The sequence below is a fragment of the Adiantum capillus-veneris genome, chromosome 26 (assembly GCF_014529385.1).
Source record: "Adiantum capillus-veneris isolate H3 chromosome 26, ASM1452938v2, whole genome shotgun sequence".
NCBI lineage: Eukaryota > Viridiplantae > Streptophyta > Polypodiopsida > Polypodiales > Pteridaceae > Adiantum > Adiantum capillus-veneris.
The window spans coordinates 115,679,746-115,695,364 of NC_140956.1; positions in this window are offsets into that span (position 1 = coordinate 115,679,746).

The window sequence follows — 15,619 nt, forward strand, 5'->3', positions numbered from 1 at the left end:
AAGCTGAAAAGTAGCACATATGTACATGCGGTCATAAGTGTGAACTCGCTAGAAGCGTACTAGGCTGGCACTATAAGTGTAGTCCAGCTGTAGAATCACTGGCAGAGATCCTCCGTGTCGGTCACCTAACGCGCCAGTGAGTAAATGCCGTAAGCGGCCAAGACCCGTAGTGGATGCCAGCTCAAGGTGTAGAGCTCGACATCTCAACAAGTATATGGTTACTAATGCAAAGCATAGCTACCAAGCTATGGTGTAAAAAATAGATCTCACTATGATTAAATTGATATATGGATTCTTGGTGGGCTTCATAGCTCAATATAAAAGGTAGAAGGTAACACTCATTTTTTAATGTAATAAGTAAAAGACTTCTATCATACAAGTTCTAATAAATAACCTAGCTTGTCTACAGTAAATAAAATCTGTAAGATGGACATGGATAACAATGATAGGGTCCATTGATACCTGTAAAACACATCCAAAGCTAACTGAATTGTTGTCTTGTTTGGATGGATGCACGTAAGGACTCTATCCTATCTTGGAGGGTTTTCTTTTCTTTGGCAAGCAACCTTACTTAAAATGAAGTACTCACTGAAGAATGGGAAAGTTCTTCCACTATGGTCTAATTGAAAGAGGATCTCTTTCCTACAATCATTGTACCTAAATAATTCTGATATGAGTCATTTTTGTACTTATCTCTTCATTGTTCCTTGGCCAGCTGTCTTTTGAATGTAAAAATTTAATTATGTCTTATTAGTTAATATTCAAACAGCTACACACAACACACACACACACACACACAAGGATAAGTATACACCTAAATCAATTTACATCAATATTAGTGCTAACAAAAGAGAGATTAAAAGATTTACTAACCAAGATAATCCAAAACATCTTTGCCAAAGGTCCAATTCCTACCCAATCTATATCAACTTTTCTAGCTACAATACATGGAAAAAAATGTGTCACAAAAGCGTACAATCTTTGGCTTTATTCTAAGTTTGGATATGTGTGTTGATGGCTAAGAGCATTGTAGACTTGTACTTTTCTTAGCACGAGTTGATGTATGAACATGTTTTCATTTTGGCTCAATCCAAGAACTCTCAAGAAAATGAATCTCAATAAGATTTTTTCTTGGCCTCTCTATCTGTGAAATCAAGACATGTGCAGCAGGGCTCATCCTTAATGTGCACCTCATACCCCCACATGTCCATCAACTTTGTGATGCTCAACCTTGAAGATTCATGTGATTTTTCTACAATGCATTTCTCTTCAATCACCTTAGCCTTTAAATAAAGAGTGAGACCATTTTTCTTAGTTGCCTCCTCTAAAATGGAAGTCGAAAATTTGACTCTTATATCATTTCTTAGTATTGAACCCTTTCTTCTTGCTTTTGTTGAAGCCTGGAAGAGGAATCATCTCCCTCGGAGGAGTTTGCATTGTTTTTGCACTCTCTTGATCTTCTCCAATGGTCTCCACTTGAAATCCTCCTTCAAGTAGTACCTCAACTTCTTCATTAGTGAGATTTTTTCCTAGATCAACCTGCCAAGTTGCTAGAGGAGAGCTGGACTTGGTTCTATATTATGATCCACCACATAGCAATGAATAACATGTCTAGGCACAGAACCAAAAACATTGTCTACGTGGCCCATTTGGATGTTTTCTATACCCCTCAAAGGATGGTGCAAGAGTCCCTTTACTACATCCACAATATTTTGTCCACATTGTTTTCCACTATTAGGGGTGCCACTGCATGTCACACGACTGCTGAGACGGGTTCTTTTGATTGCCCACATAGCTTCATTGACCTTTCGTTCCAAGACACAAAACTTCATCTTCTCTTTTCTCTTTGGAATTATCACTCCATCTACTATTCCTGAATCTTCCATGAAAATGATCTTTCTTGGCCTCCGTGTGTTGTGCAGTCTCGTATTTTTGCATTGTACTCTTGCCTATGTGTCCATTCCATTCATCCTCAACATCAATCACAATCGATGACCCTCGCTTTTGCCAAACGGTTTATTTGTCTCCTTCAAGAAAGGTGTGAGCCTTATACATGGGTGTTCCATATGTAGCCTCATTTACTACTCTTATCACTTGTGCTGGACTAGAGGAAACTCTTTTCTTGAGCCTCTCTCTAATGAAGGACCCTTTCCAATATGTTTACCTTGAGAGTAAGAAACTACCTTTGTGCTTTGTAATATTTAATTTTCCATATCTGAAGTACATGTGTCATACAACGAGATTTGTTTTTTGAACCCTTCGTCTGCAAGCTAGCTACCATGATTTTCTTGCCAAGTTGGTTCTTGGAGTGTTTGCCCCATCAGCAGTTTCCTCTATTGCTATCATGATGCCCCCCAATGTGCAATACACACCTCCCACCAACTCAACCAAGAGTCCATTGCGGGTTTTTATACATACAATTTCCATTTTGCCACCATTGTCGAAGTAGACAAGATTGCGTTGCAACTCTCTCTTTAGAGGGGGCTAGATGCCACTTTTCACACATGTCTTTGTGAGTTTGTTGAGATGAGGAAACAATGTACTATGTGGTGTGTGCCACCATGCTTTGTTTCCAATGAAAAAGGAAACATGGCTCTCAATGTTGTAGAGCATTGTCTTTTCCACCATTGAACACGGTGTGAACTGCATTCCAATTGTCTTGAGCTTCATCTACCACCATGAATCCATGGAAATCCACTCTCTCACATCCATGACCCTCCATAACTTCCTTTATGAACTACCAGAAAAGAATCTGTGCTTCCATGTCTTCCTCTTGCATCTCACAAGTTGCAATAGTGAGGAGATCTTGCATGCTACAACATGATGATGATGATTTTCCTTTCCCACCCTCACTCTCTGGAGTTGGAGGATCAGCAACTGTGGGTAGTGCACCCAAAAAAGACCAGTCACACCAGCACAAAGACCATCCAGACAAGTCCAATGATCAATAGCAAGGAAGTGGCAAATACAATAATGGAAACACCAAAAATCTCTAGTATAACAGTCACGGCACAGTCCAAACAGAAAACAAAAAGCCAAAGCTAGGACTGAGTTCTTTAAAGCTGATGAGCAACACTCCTTATAGCTCATCACACTGAACAAGATATTAAGATATCAGCAAGATCTTATTACTAGACAGTATTTAAAGGATGATACTCTTATCTCTAATCTAGAACGCTTCCAAAGGCTGTATGTTGGAGCCAGACAAATGATTTAGCACTCGAAGTCAGCTGCCTTTTATGATCAAGAGCTATGTCAATTACCTATGCATCCCAGCAGTATCTAGCTACTAGAAAGAGTACATGAGTGGACTCTAACTTTTGATTATATGACAGTCAATCCACATTGGCAGAGACAGTCCACTACAGATTTCCACTCTATAGCTCTCCAACTGAATCTACTGCTAGGAAACAGACCACATACAGATGTATGAAGGAGGTCAGGACTCAGCTGAAGGAAGTCTTACTTTAGATGTAGATTGTCAAAGGTGTCCTGGATCAGAGGGTGCAGAACATCATTGAAGGTTAGTCTTCCAGCAATAAAGGACCCCGAACCCAAATGACAGTAGGAGAATAGGCGATTGCTCTTTCAACTGGTCCAAATTACTAGGAAGATGATGCAACAGGAGAACCAAGCTGTTCTCATTCTCCTGGAGTTTGTCCCTAATTCCCCAGTTCTTGGGCGAAAGCGTGATTTGGTGGTACAAAAAAAAGGACCTATTTTACTTTACCAATGAAAAAGTGGGGAATGGTAAAATTTTTGTGGTTTAGGTCAAAACTTTTTGGACCTTTTGTTTTTAGATTCTCCTTTTGACGATCTATCCCCACTGATATATAGTATGATAGGTAGTTTTTCATGTGACATGTAGAAATTGTAGCTCAAAGCTTTGTCAAAGGTACTGTCAAGGATAGTCCTTTGAGCTACTATATGAAGGAGGTCAGTACTCAGCTGAAAGAAGTCTTACTTTAGATGCAGATTGTCAAAGGTGTCCTGGATCAGAGGGTGCAGAACATCATTGAAGGTTAGTCTTCCAGCAATAAAGGACCCCGAACCCAAATGACAGTAGGAGCATAGGCAATTGCTCTTTCAACTGGTCCAAATTACTAGGAAGATGATGCAACAGGAGAACCAAGCTGTTCTCATTCTCCTGGAGTTTGTCCCTAATTCCCCAGTTCTTGGGTGAAAGCGTGATTTGGTGGTACAAAAAAAGGACCTATTTTACTTCTACCAATGAAAAAGTGGGGACTGGTAAAATTTTTGTGGTTTAGGTCAAAACTTTTTGGACCTTTTATTTTTAGATCCTTGACAGTACCTTTGACAAAGCTTTGAGCTACTGTGACACTGCATGGTTTTAGCCCTGTATGCATTGCCTACCAAAGAGATTCTTCCAACCTTGTATCCTCATCATCTAGAACCAATAGATTGGCTTACTTTTTTCAGCATCACTAATGAACTTCAGGATTGGTATGAGTGAGCCACAATGGAATGGAAATCCTGGCAGCCACTGGTCAATGATGCCTTTCAAAAGGACACTGTCTTGGACCTACAGAAGGAGATGCAAAGGTTCAACTTCTGTATGGGACAGTGGAAAGTCCAGCTTCGTGGATTGATGAAGATCACAAATCAATTGCTACAACTCATTGTGGAGTCCTCCAAGATTCTGAAAAGGACATTGCTGTCAAACCGGGCTAGGACCACGATATAGAGGAATGGTGGAGATTCTCTTTGAGGCCAGACTGAAGTCAAATCATCCACTTTCACAGGGATGGCTTCACACAGCCTCGCATTGTCATAAATTGGCTAGAACTCATCTCACTAAGGGCAAACGCAGTCTCTATGATCTTGACATTTAAACTTACAATGATCTCACGCCTTATGAATTTGAGATCACCACAGAAAGGAGGGATCATCTTGAGAAGGAGGCCATTTACATACTTATCTGACACTGGGACATCTGAGGCATCAACAAAGAAGAAGGGAAAGAGGCAGCGGGTTCAGTGGAAGGATACTGGGTAGTTCCATCTCAGAATCATATGGTGGATTTTTCCAGTTGGGCACTGGAATCTCCTTGGTTGGGCACCTTGGAATTACAACTATAGGGGTGTCAAGCATGAAGTACGTTATAAAGCTAACAATACCGAAAGAGTACTATCATGGGGAACATTGGCCAAATCAAGAAGCCAAACGGTTTTTCAGCAACAAATCAGAATCAAGTGGTGGATTTTTTTTGTTCAAAAGGAAATTTTGGTGTTATATCAAAATTCAAGAAAGGAGGGAAGGATGTAGAAGGCGAGGACAATTCCAATAGGCGAGAGCTACTCCTTAGAAGGTCGACTAGCGAGAAGCATGAACAACTGCACTAGCAGTAATTACCATAGATACTGTAGTAATTGTGAGCTATAAATAGGACCCGCTACATTGTAATGAGGACTTTTTGACACTTTTGTCTTACAAGATCTTATCTTCTATATTTACCCCTGTAACCATTCAACTCGTGTAATCAATACTCAGTCTTCAGTTGAGCTTGAATCCTATTACATTGTACTCATTATTCTTGAGCTACTCATCTGAATCTACAAATACCATTTCCAGTCTTCCAACTATGTCTTTCATTTCAATACAATATTCGAGTCTAGTATTCTATTTCAGTATTTACTAACTGAACTGCTTAAACAATCAATAGCTTTGAATTCTAACTCTGGAATAGTTGTCTGAAGAGACTAGCTCCATTCCATAGATCCACCACTTGGCCATTCTAAGTAAGTCCTAGAAGGTGAGTGCATGCAAGATCCAACACTTGGCCATTCGAAGAAAGTTCTAGAAAGTGGATGCAATGGTTGATGTCCCCTAAATCTACTATCTTTCACCTTTAAACCAAGTGTGTGGGATAGGTAGCCCTTAGATCTACCACCTAGATATTCTAACCAAGTATTACCTGGCAATTGTAGCCAAGTCTTGAAAGTTGGATGCAATGGTTGGTTTCTCCTACATCCAACACCTCATAATTTTAAACAAAAATATGTGGACTAGGTAAGCCTGAGATCCACCACTTGGCCATTCTCACCAAGTCTTGAAGGTGGATCCATCCAACATCCACCACTCACCCATTCTAACAAGTATTGGTAAGGGTGCATCCAAGATCCACCACTTAACCATTCTAATGATGTCTTCAAGTTGGGTGCATTAACACTAGATTGGTAATGGGACACTTTTATGCCTTGAGACACTTTTATGTCCTGCAGTTAAGTGACCACTTTGCTTGAATTATTTGAAGGGTTTAGAAATGAGTTTCTAGATGCTATATATCCACAAAGGTTCTTATAAGCTGAGAAAAACTTGAAATGTTTTTGGAATATTGATGTCACCATTAACCTTACTCTTGCACAACATTTAAAGACCTAAACTGTGTGAAAAAATGGGTCCTATTTTTGCTTTTTTTTTTCAAACAATTGCAATGTTACCACTCTAAAACTCATATTTTGTGAGGTTTATATTGCTAGATGACTGGCCTTAGGAGTTCTCAACATGTTTTCATACTGCTAGAGGGAATTAAGTGTAAAAGTTGAAAGTTATAAACAAATTAAAAGAATTGTTCAATCCTGTTTTTTGGCCAAATCTAGCACTTTTATGATTTTTTTGGTGGCTTTCTTGATATCCTTATGAAATTTTGATTTTGTAAGTGACATATTTAATATAAATCTAGCCTTCCTTGAGTTTTGGGACACCTAATACCCTATATAGCATAGTATACGATGATGGTTGAGTTTTTCAATTGTGGAAGTAAGAGACATTGAACGGCCCCCCCCTCTCCTCACTCTCTCTCTTTCGCCATGTGAATCGTCCCCTTCCTCCCCTCTCTCTCTCTCTCTCTCTCTCTCTCTCTCTCTCTCTCTCTCTCGGGGGGTTCACGTTTAGTACCCCCTACATAACGTGAGTTTAAAAGGGTATTAAGAAAACCCCTCTTTTAACATGTTTGAATGAATAAAATGACCCCTTATTTTAGGTTTTTTTTTTCAAAATTGAATATAAAACCCCCTTATTTTAAAGTATCTTTGTTAAATTGCCTAATTTTTTGGAGTTTAAAACCCCTCCTTTCAAACTCACGTTATACATTAACATGATTTCATAGTGCACCGCCCTCTCTCTCTCTCTCTCTCTCTCTCTCTCTCTCTCTCTTCTCTCTCTCTCTCTCTCTCTCTCTCCCGTGCGAATGGCTCTATGCCGGCCAATACACGAGGTTGGGAAGAGAGGGGGGCTATAGGGGGCCGTCTCGTGGAGAGAGGGGGCTGGGAACAAGGGGCGAGGCAGGACAGTGATAAGGGACAACCGCCTAGCCGTGTCCATATGGACTACCACGTGGATTCTGGATCACCCATAGTCCACGTGGCTTGCCATGTGGACATGGCCCCATCAAACTTGTTTCCAAATAAATAGCTTAATTACATGACAAGTGGGTATGAAGCTTAACTCATACTTGCTTCAAGGTTCAAAAAGTTGTAACTAATATGGGTGTCTCACTTGTCGAGATCTGACAAATTTGATACTACATGGTCATCAATGGGCTGATCTAATTGATCACTTTGAAGTTTTGCCCATTTTTGACATTATCATGCTGATTTGCAAATCTCAAAAGCCCTGTTTTAAGATTTTTTGGTTGTTAGTACTCTCCACGAGGCATATTACTTCCCTTTTTTTCTTGAGTCCCAACTCTGCTATGTAGCCATCACTGAAAATATCAACAAGATTGAAATATTTTTTGAAATACTTATGAATTCTTTTCTTCATTGTCAACTCCTTTTGAGTTGTAGAAACCTCACATCTCACAATTGCCTTATACTATCAAAATCTAGATCAAAATGTCCTGCATCTAGTATTGTGGATTGTGTCCCTAGATCTGAAGAACTCGTAAGTCCCTCAAAGGCATCTCCCTTTCTCAGTAACCCAAGCATTAGGAAAAAAATTGGACTCTCAAAGGGGCCCTATAAGGAGGTTTGACTTTGCCTCTTTTGTCCATAGTGGGCAACACGGTGAAGTACATAAACGCTTTGTCAAAAACCTATTAACCAACATGTCATTGGAAAGATTTTAAAAAGTAGGTTCTAAATCTCCAAACTCTGATAAGATGGAGTTTATTTGTAGTTCAGTTATGGCCTCTCCCATTGAAGCTGAAATGTGGAGAGAGATTCTATTTATAAGATGGAGTTGTCACATCAAAAAATACAATCTTATAGAATATAAGGCATTTGATTGCATGCTATATATCAATGGATAGATCTTGATGAGTACATTCTAAATCCAGAAGGTTCAACAAGTTTGATTTCATTTATAAAAATATAGCTATGCGCTTGTTTTGTACAAGAAAGTGAAAGTCAAAGTCATTATAGGGTCCTTTGAGAGTCCAAATTTTCCCTAATGTGTGGTAAAGAATTTTATAGCACCAATAAATTCCAAATGCTTCACATAGTGCAATGCCCAAACAAAATTTGTATTTTGACCATTTTTTTAAAACTTTGCAAAGCAGATTTTAATTGCACATAGTCCTTATTACTAAAAGAAAGGATCACACATTGTGGTTTTGTTGACCTACCTAAACCACCTATAATAGCCATAATTTTATCTATGAAATCTTTAAATCTTTTAGTTGACCATTGTAGATTGCTCTTCAAATCAACTGTGTTGTCCAAGATACACAATCCTATAATAGGGGTATGATTGTTTAGATGGTGCTCTAAGTAAGATCCTGCCTCCATTTAAAGACTGACAACATATATAGACCATGGAAGATCTATAATTGAATCTGATTTGTCTTTCACAATGTTGATCATCCATTGGATATACTTTCTTCCCTCTTCTAGAAAAACAATCTTCTTTGTGCCAAGTTTTAGTTGTGATGTCAGCCAAGTATCACAGAGTGTCAAGAAAGGGGAGTAAAAAACATCATTAATGTTATATGTGGTAGAAAGATCCTCCAATTTTCACATGGATTCTCCTCATTGAGCACATTGAATTGCTCAAGCAACTCATATTTAATAATTCGATCTTGTTTCAGTTTCTTGATATGATCAGGCATGTGTATTATACTTGATGTGTCTTTTGCACCCTTAGACAAAACAATCATTCCATTCTCTATTTCTTTTTGAATCTTCTCTACTTTATCTTTGTCTAGACCACACAAATATCTTAAAAATGTGGCCCCCAGTTTCTAATTATCTCTCTCTAATTGCTTTATGATCTTCATCCATTGATCATAAATAGGATCAAAGTAAGTGACCATATGAGCTTGTTTGGTGATGAATGATGTACCAACAGAAACCCTTGCCATTTTGACAAATGCTTGCAAAAGCAAAAACAAATAAAATATAAGTATTTTAGATGTTTTCTCATTATATAGCCATGAGAGAGAAATAACAAAAAAACTTATATCCCAAGGTGTGCGAGATTTTGCACCTTCCTTTTCTCCAATGTTTGGACATGATGGAAAATTTTGAAAATATCCATTGATTGCAAATATGCTTGACTAGAATGTCACTATAAGGTTTCTTAACATATAGCACTTTGGCCTCTCATTTGCTATGGCTGTTGCAACTTGTGGGGATGGATCTACAAAAATCGGTCCTTTCTTTTTTCATAGACTTGTATTAGATCTTGGGAGCCACCATCATTTTTCATTTCTCGAAATTTTAATATTTTGGTTCCATAAATTGAGTGTTGGACATCAATGATTCAAAACTTATACTCAACAAGTCTTTCTTGTTCTACCTTAGTATGTGTCATTGGGATTCCAGGCTCTTGGCCACAATTCTTTACTTGAAAGGAAAGTATGCAGATTTGGACCTTGTTCTCTAAGTATTCAGGCTCCACAAACTTTAATAAGGGTTGACTACTTGCGTCCTCTGATCTCAAAATGGCTTATCTACTTTTGCAACACCAGCTTTCGTAAACCCCTTTCCTTTTTGGTTGTGGACTTCTTGGTTGGTTTCTTATCCTTCACTTGCTAGCCTTTCAAACCAATAATTATTTCACCTTGTAGCCTATATAGAGTGATATCAAATAAATATTCATTAACATTCCAACCTCATGAAAACATTGTCTCTTGTCTTTGACCATTTTTCAGCAACAAAGAAACTTTGCCAATAGTTAGTACTCAAAATTCCAGGTATACCAATGTTAATGCACTCAATGTCAAGATTTCCTTCAACTGTTGAAACACTTGCAGAGACTACCTACTCTAGATCATCAAATCTATTCTCACCTTTGTCGCTAGCCACAAAGGCATGCACTTTATGAATTTGTGGACCTTGCACTCCATAAACGTCTAAGTATTGTTTACTCTTATCATCACTTGCAAAGTCAACATTTACAGGAACCGTCACAAATTTTCAATTTTGGACCATTTTTTCTCTGAATCAAAGGAAACACAAATGACTAGCTAGAATCTATAATGGCACGTTGGATGTAATAATTTTTTCAAAGCATATAAAAACTAATTCACACACAAAACTTTATTTACACTCTTCAAGACTTTTAATTCTAAAATCAATCATTTATCCAATGTAGACATTTGATAACCAATGTAGGTGTATCATAGTTCCCATAAGTCATTAAGAATAATTTTTTTAAGGTAGTACATCTTAAATCCTTAAAAATATACTTTTTCAAAATTTTATGCATCTTAGATCCACCACTTGGCCATTCTAACCAAGCCTTAAAAGATGGGTGCATCAAAGATCCACCACTTGGCCATTCTAAGTAAGTCTTGAAAGGTGGATACAATTGTTGGTGTATCTTAAATCGTCACTTTGCTTTTTCAAATAAAATATGTAGGATAGGTAGATCCTAAATTTACTATTTGACCATTCTAGCCAATTCTTGGAAGGCGGGTGCATCCAAGATCCACCACTTGACCATTCTAACCAGGTCTTGCAAGATGGATGCAATGGTTGGTTTCTCCTACATCCACCAACTTTCTATTCTAAACAAAGTGTGTGAAATATGTAGACATGTTAGATCCACCACCTGGTCATTCTAACTAGGTTTTGAAGGTGGATGCAATTAAGATCCATGATTTTTCCATTCTAACCAAATGCAAGGTGGATGCAATGGTTGGTTTCTCCTACATCCACTAGCTTTCCACTTTAAACAAAGTACGTGAAATATGTAAACCTTAGATCTACACTTGGCCATGCTAATGAAGTAGTGGTAGGTGGGTGCATCCATGATCCATCACTTGGCCATTCTAACCATCTCTTGAAGTTAGGTGCATTCAACCCTAGATGGCCAAAATGGGATGAGTAGACCTAGATCCACCACTTGGCCATTTTGACTAGTATTTGTAAATTTTTTGCATCAAAGATACTCGGCCATTATAACCAAGCCTTGAAATCTGGATCCAACTGTTGGTGTCTCCTAGATCCATCACCTGCAATTTAAAATAAAGTGTGTGAAATAGCTAGGTCTTAGATTCCCCAGTGAGACATTCTAACCAACACCTAGAGAGTGAGTGCATCCAAGATCCAACACTTGGCCATTCTAACAAGTTTTGGAAGGTGGGTGGTGCAATAGTAGGTGTCTCCTAAATCCTCCAATTTACAGCTTTCAACAAAGTGTGTGAGAAAGGTAGACCTTAGATGCACCACCTAGCCATTCTAGCCAGCTCTTGAAGGTGGTTTCATGAAAAATCCACCACTTGGCCATTCTAACGAGGTCTTGCAAGGTGTTGCAATGGTGGGTTTCTCCTACATCCACCAGCTTCCTATTCAAAACAAAGTGTGTGCAATATGTAGATGTTAGATCCACCACCTAAACATTCTAACCAGATTTTGAAGGTGGATGTAATTAAGATCCACCACTTGCCCATTCTAGCCAAATTTTTCAAGGTGGATGCAATGGTTGGTTTCATCAACATCCACCAATTTCTCATTTTAAACAAAGTGTGTGAAATATGTAGACCTAAGATCTACCCCTTGGCCATTCTAACCAAGTATTGGTGGGTGGGTGCATCCATGATCCACCACTTGGCCATTCTAACCATGTCTTAAAGTTATGTGCATTCAACTCTTGGCCATCATAACACTTGTAGTTTTACACAAAGTTTGTGGGATGAGTAGACCCTAGATCCACCACTTGGCTATTCTAACTAAGATTTGAAAAGTAGGTGAGTCAAAGATCCACCACTCGGCTATTATAACCAAGGCTTGAAATCAAGATCCAATTGTTGGTGTCTCCTAGATTTACCACCATGCAATTTCAAATAAAGTGTGTGAAAATAGGTAGATCTTAGATTCCCAATGGGCCATTCCAATCAAGTCCTAGAGGGTGAGTGCATCCAAGATCCAAGACTTGGCCATTCTAGACAATTTTGGAAGGTGGATGCAATGGTTGGTGTCTTCTAAATGATCCAATTAACAACTTTCAACAAAGTGTGTGAAAATGTAAACCTTAGTTCACCACCTTGCCATTCTAGCCAATTATTGAAGGTGGTTGCATCCAAAATCCACCACTTGGCTATTCTAACCAGACCTTGCAAGGTGTATGTAATGGTTCTTTTCTCATAAACAAAGTGTGTACAATAGGTAGACATTACATCCAGCACATGGCCATTCTGACTAGCTTTTGAAGGTGGATGCAGTTAAGATCCACCACTTGCCCGTTCTAACCAAATCTTGCAAGGTAGATGCAATGATTGGTTTCTACTACATCCACCAACTTCCCATTTTACATAAAGTGTGTGAAATATGTAGACTTAGATCCAACACTTTGTCATTCAAATGAAGTATTGGTAGGTGGGTGCACCCATGATCGACCACTTGGTCATTCTAGCCATGTCTTAAAGCTCGGTGCATTCATCATGTGTCCATCATAACACTTAAGCTTATGGGATGAGTAGACCCACTTGACCATTCTTACTAAGATTTGTAAAGTGGTGCATGAAACATCCACCACTCTTCCATTATTGTTAAGTATGGAGCCTGATTTACCCTTGTAATTTTCTGTGGTAAAAGCGCACATTTGTAAGGCCCCCATTATGAGGAGAAGCCATCGTGCGTGAAGGAAAATCACTCACCGGAAACCAAAATTTTCACGGACAAGAATCAGGGGCAACTTTAGAGGCCTCGGAGGCGGAGGCCCCGAGACTTTTTTTTTGGCCGGAATATTCCTTGTCGCCGGAATATTATGGCCGGACGGCGGCCGAAAAGTGGCCGGAAAACAACGGTCGGTTGGTCGGTGGCCAGTAGTCAATGGCGGTGGCCGGTGGTCGGAAGTCAATGGCCGGTGGCCAGTGGCCGAATTCAAAAGCGGACTTGTCTTCTCAAGGGTGGCCACACATGGGCGGATTGGAGGGTCCGATTTGGACTTATTCGCACAAGGGCGACTACACATGGCTGTCTCTCATAAGAGAGGGCAGCCCTTTTGGCCTATAAAAGGAGGCCATTTCTACACACATTTCATAGTGTGAAGTTGATGCAACAAGGTGAGTGTGAGGTGGTGAGAGTGAAGCAAGGCGGGAGATCTATCAAGGGTTTAATCCCTTTGTAAACTACTTCTTCTTTTGAAGTGCTAAAGCCATGCTAAAGATTGAGTGCTGCTTTCTCGTGGACGTAGCCCACATTGGGTGAACACGTATATCGTGTGTACTCTCTCTCTTTCTCTCTACTCTATAATCTCTTGTGTGTGAAATCTATCTCTCTCCATTAAGTAATCTACTAAAAAATCTATTTAGCTACGTCTTATTTCCTAACAATTATAACCAACACTTGAAATGTGGATCCAATTGTTGGTGTCTTCTAGGTTCACCCCCTGCAATCTCAAATAAAGTGTGTGAAATAAATAGAACTTAGATTCCATAGTGGGCCATTCTAACCAAGCCCTAGAGGGTGCGTACATCCAGGATCCAACACTTGGTCATTCTAGCCATGTTCTGGAAGGTGGGTGCAATAGTTGATGTCTCCCAAATCCTCTAATTTATAACTTTCAACAAAACGTGCGAGAAAGGTAGACCTTAGCTTCACCACCTAGCCTAACTGGTTCTTGAAGGTGGTTGCTTCTAAAATTCACCACTTAGCCATTCTAACCTGGTCTTGCAAGGTGGTAGCAATGGTGGGTTTCTCCTACATCCACCAACTTCCTATTCTAAACAAAGTGTGTGCAATATGTGAACGCTAGGCCCACCGTCTGGGCATTCTAACCAGCTTTTGAAGGTAGATGCAATTAAGATCCACCACTTGGCCATTCTAACCAAATCTTGCAAGGTGCATGGAATGGTTGGTTCCTCATACATCCACCAACTTCCCATTTTGAACAACGTGTGTGAAATATGTAGATCGTAAATCCACCACTTGGCCATTCTAACCATGCCTTAAAGATAGGTGCATTCAACACTTGGCCATCATAACACTTGTATTTTTATACAAATTTTATGCGATGCGTAAATCTTAGATCCATTTTGACTACAATTTGGATATTAGGTATATCAAAGAAACCCATGGCCATTATAACCAAGGCATTGAAATGTGGATCCAATTGTTTGTGTTTCCTAAATCCACTACCTTGCAATTTCCCAATTGGTGGTGTCTCCTACATTCACCACCGTGCAATTTCAAATAAAGTGTGTGAAATAGGTAGACCTTAGATTCCCGAATGGGCCATTCTAACCAAGTCTTGGTGGAGGGTGAGTGCATCTAACCCTGTTTTTGGAGGGTGAGTGCATTCAAGATCCAACACTTGGCCATTCCAACCAAGTTTTGGAATGTGGATGCAATAGTTGGTGTCTCCTAAATCCTCCAATTGATATCTTTCAACAAAGTGTGTGAGAAAAGAAGACCTTAGATCTACCACTTAGCCATTCTAACCAATTTTTGAAGGTGGTTGCATAAAAAATCCACCACTTGGCCATTCTAACCAAGTCTTACAAGGTGGATGCAACAGTTGGTTTCACCAACTTCCTATTCTAAACAAAGTATGTGCAATATGTAAACGCGAGATCACCACCTCAACATTCTAACTAGCTTTTGAAGATAGATGCAATTAAAATCCACCACTTAGCCATTCTAGCCAAATCTTGCAAGGTGGATACAATGGTTGGTTTCTCTTACATCCACCAAACTTTCCATTTTACACAAAGTGTCTAAAATATGTAGACCGTAGGTCCATCACTTGGCCATTCTAACCAAGTATTGGTAGGTGGATGCATCCATGACCCACCACTTGGCCATTCTAACCATGTCTTAAAGTTAGGTGCATTTCAACACTTGGCCATCATAAGAGTTGTATTTTTACAAAAAAATTGTGGGATGAGTAGACCCTAGATCCACCACTTAGCCAATCTCACTAAGATTTAAAAATTAGATGCATCAAAGATTCATCTCTTGACTATTATAACCATGGCTTGAAATGTGGATCCAATTGTCGGTGTCTCCTAGATCCACCACCTTGCAATTGCAAATAAAGTGTGTGAATATGTAGACCTTAGATTCTCCCACGGGCCATTCTAACCAAGTCCTCGAGGGTGAGTGCATCCAAGATCAAACACTTGGCCATTCTAACCAAGTTCTGGAAGGTGGGTGCAATGGTTGGTATCTCCTAAATCCTTTGATTAACATCTTTCAACAAAGTGTGTGGG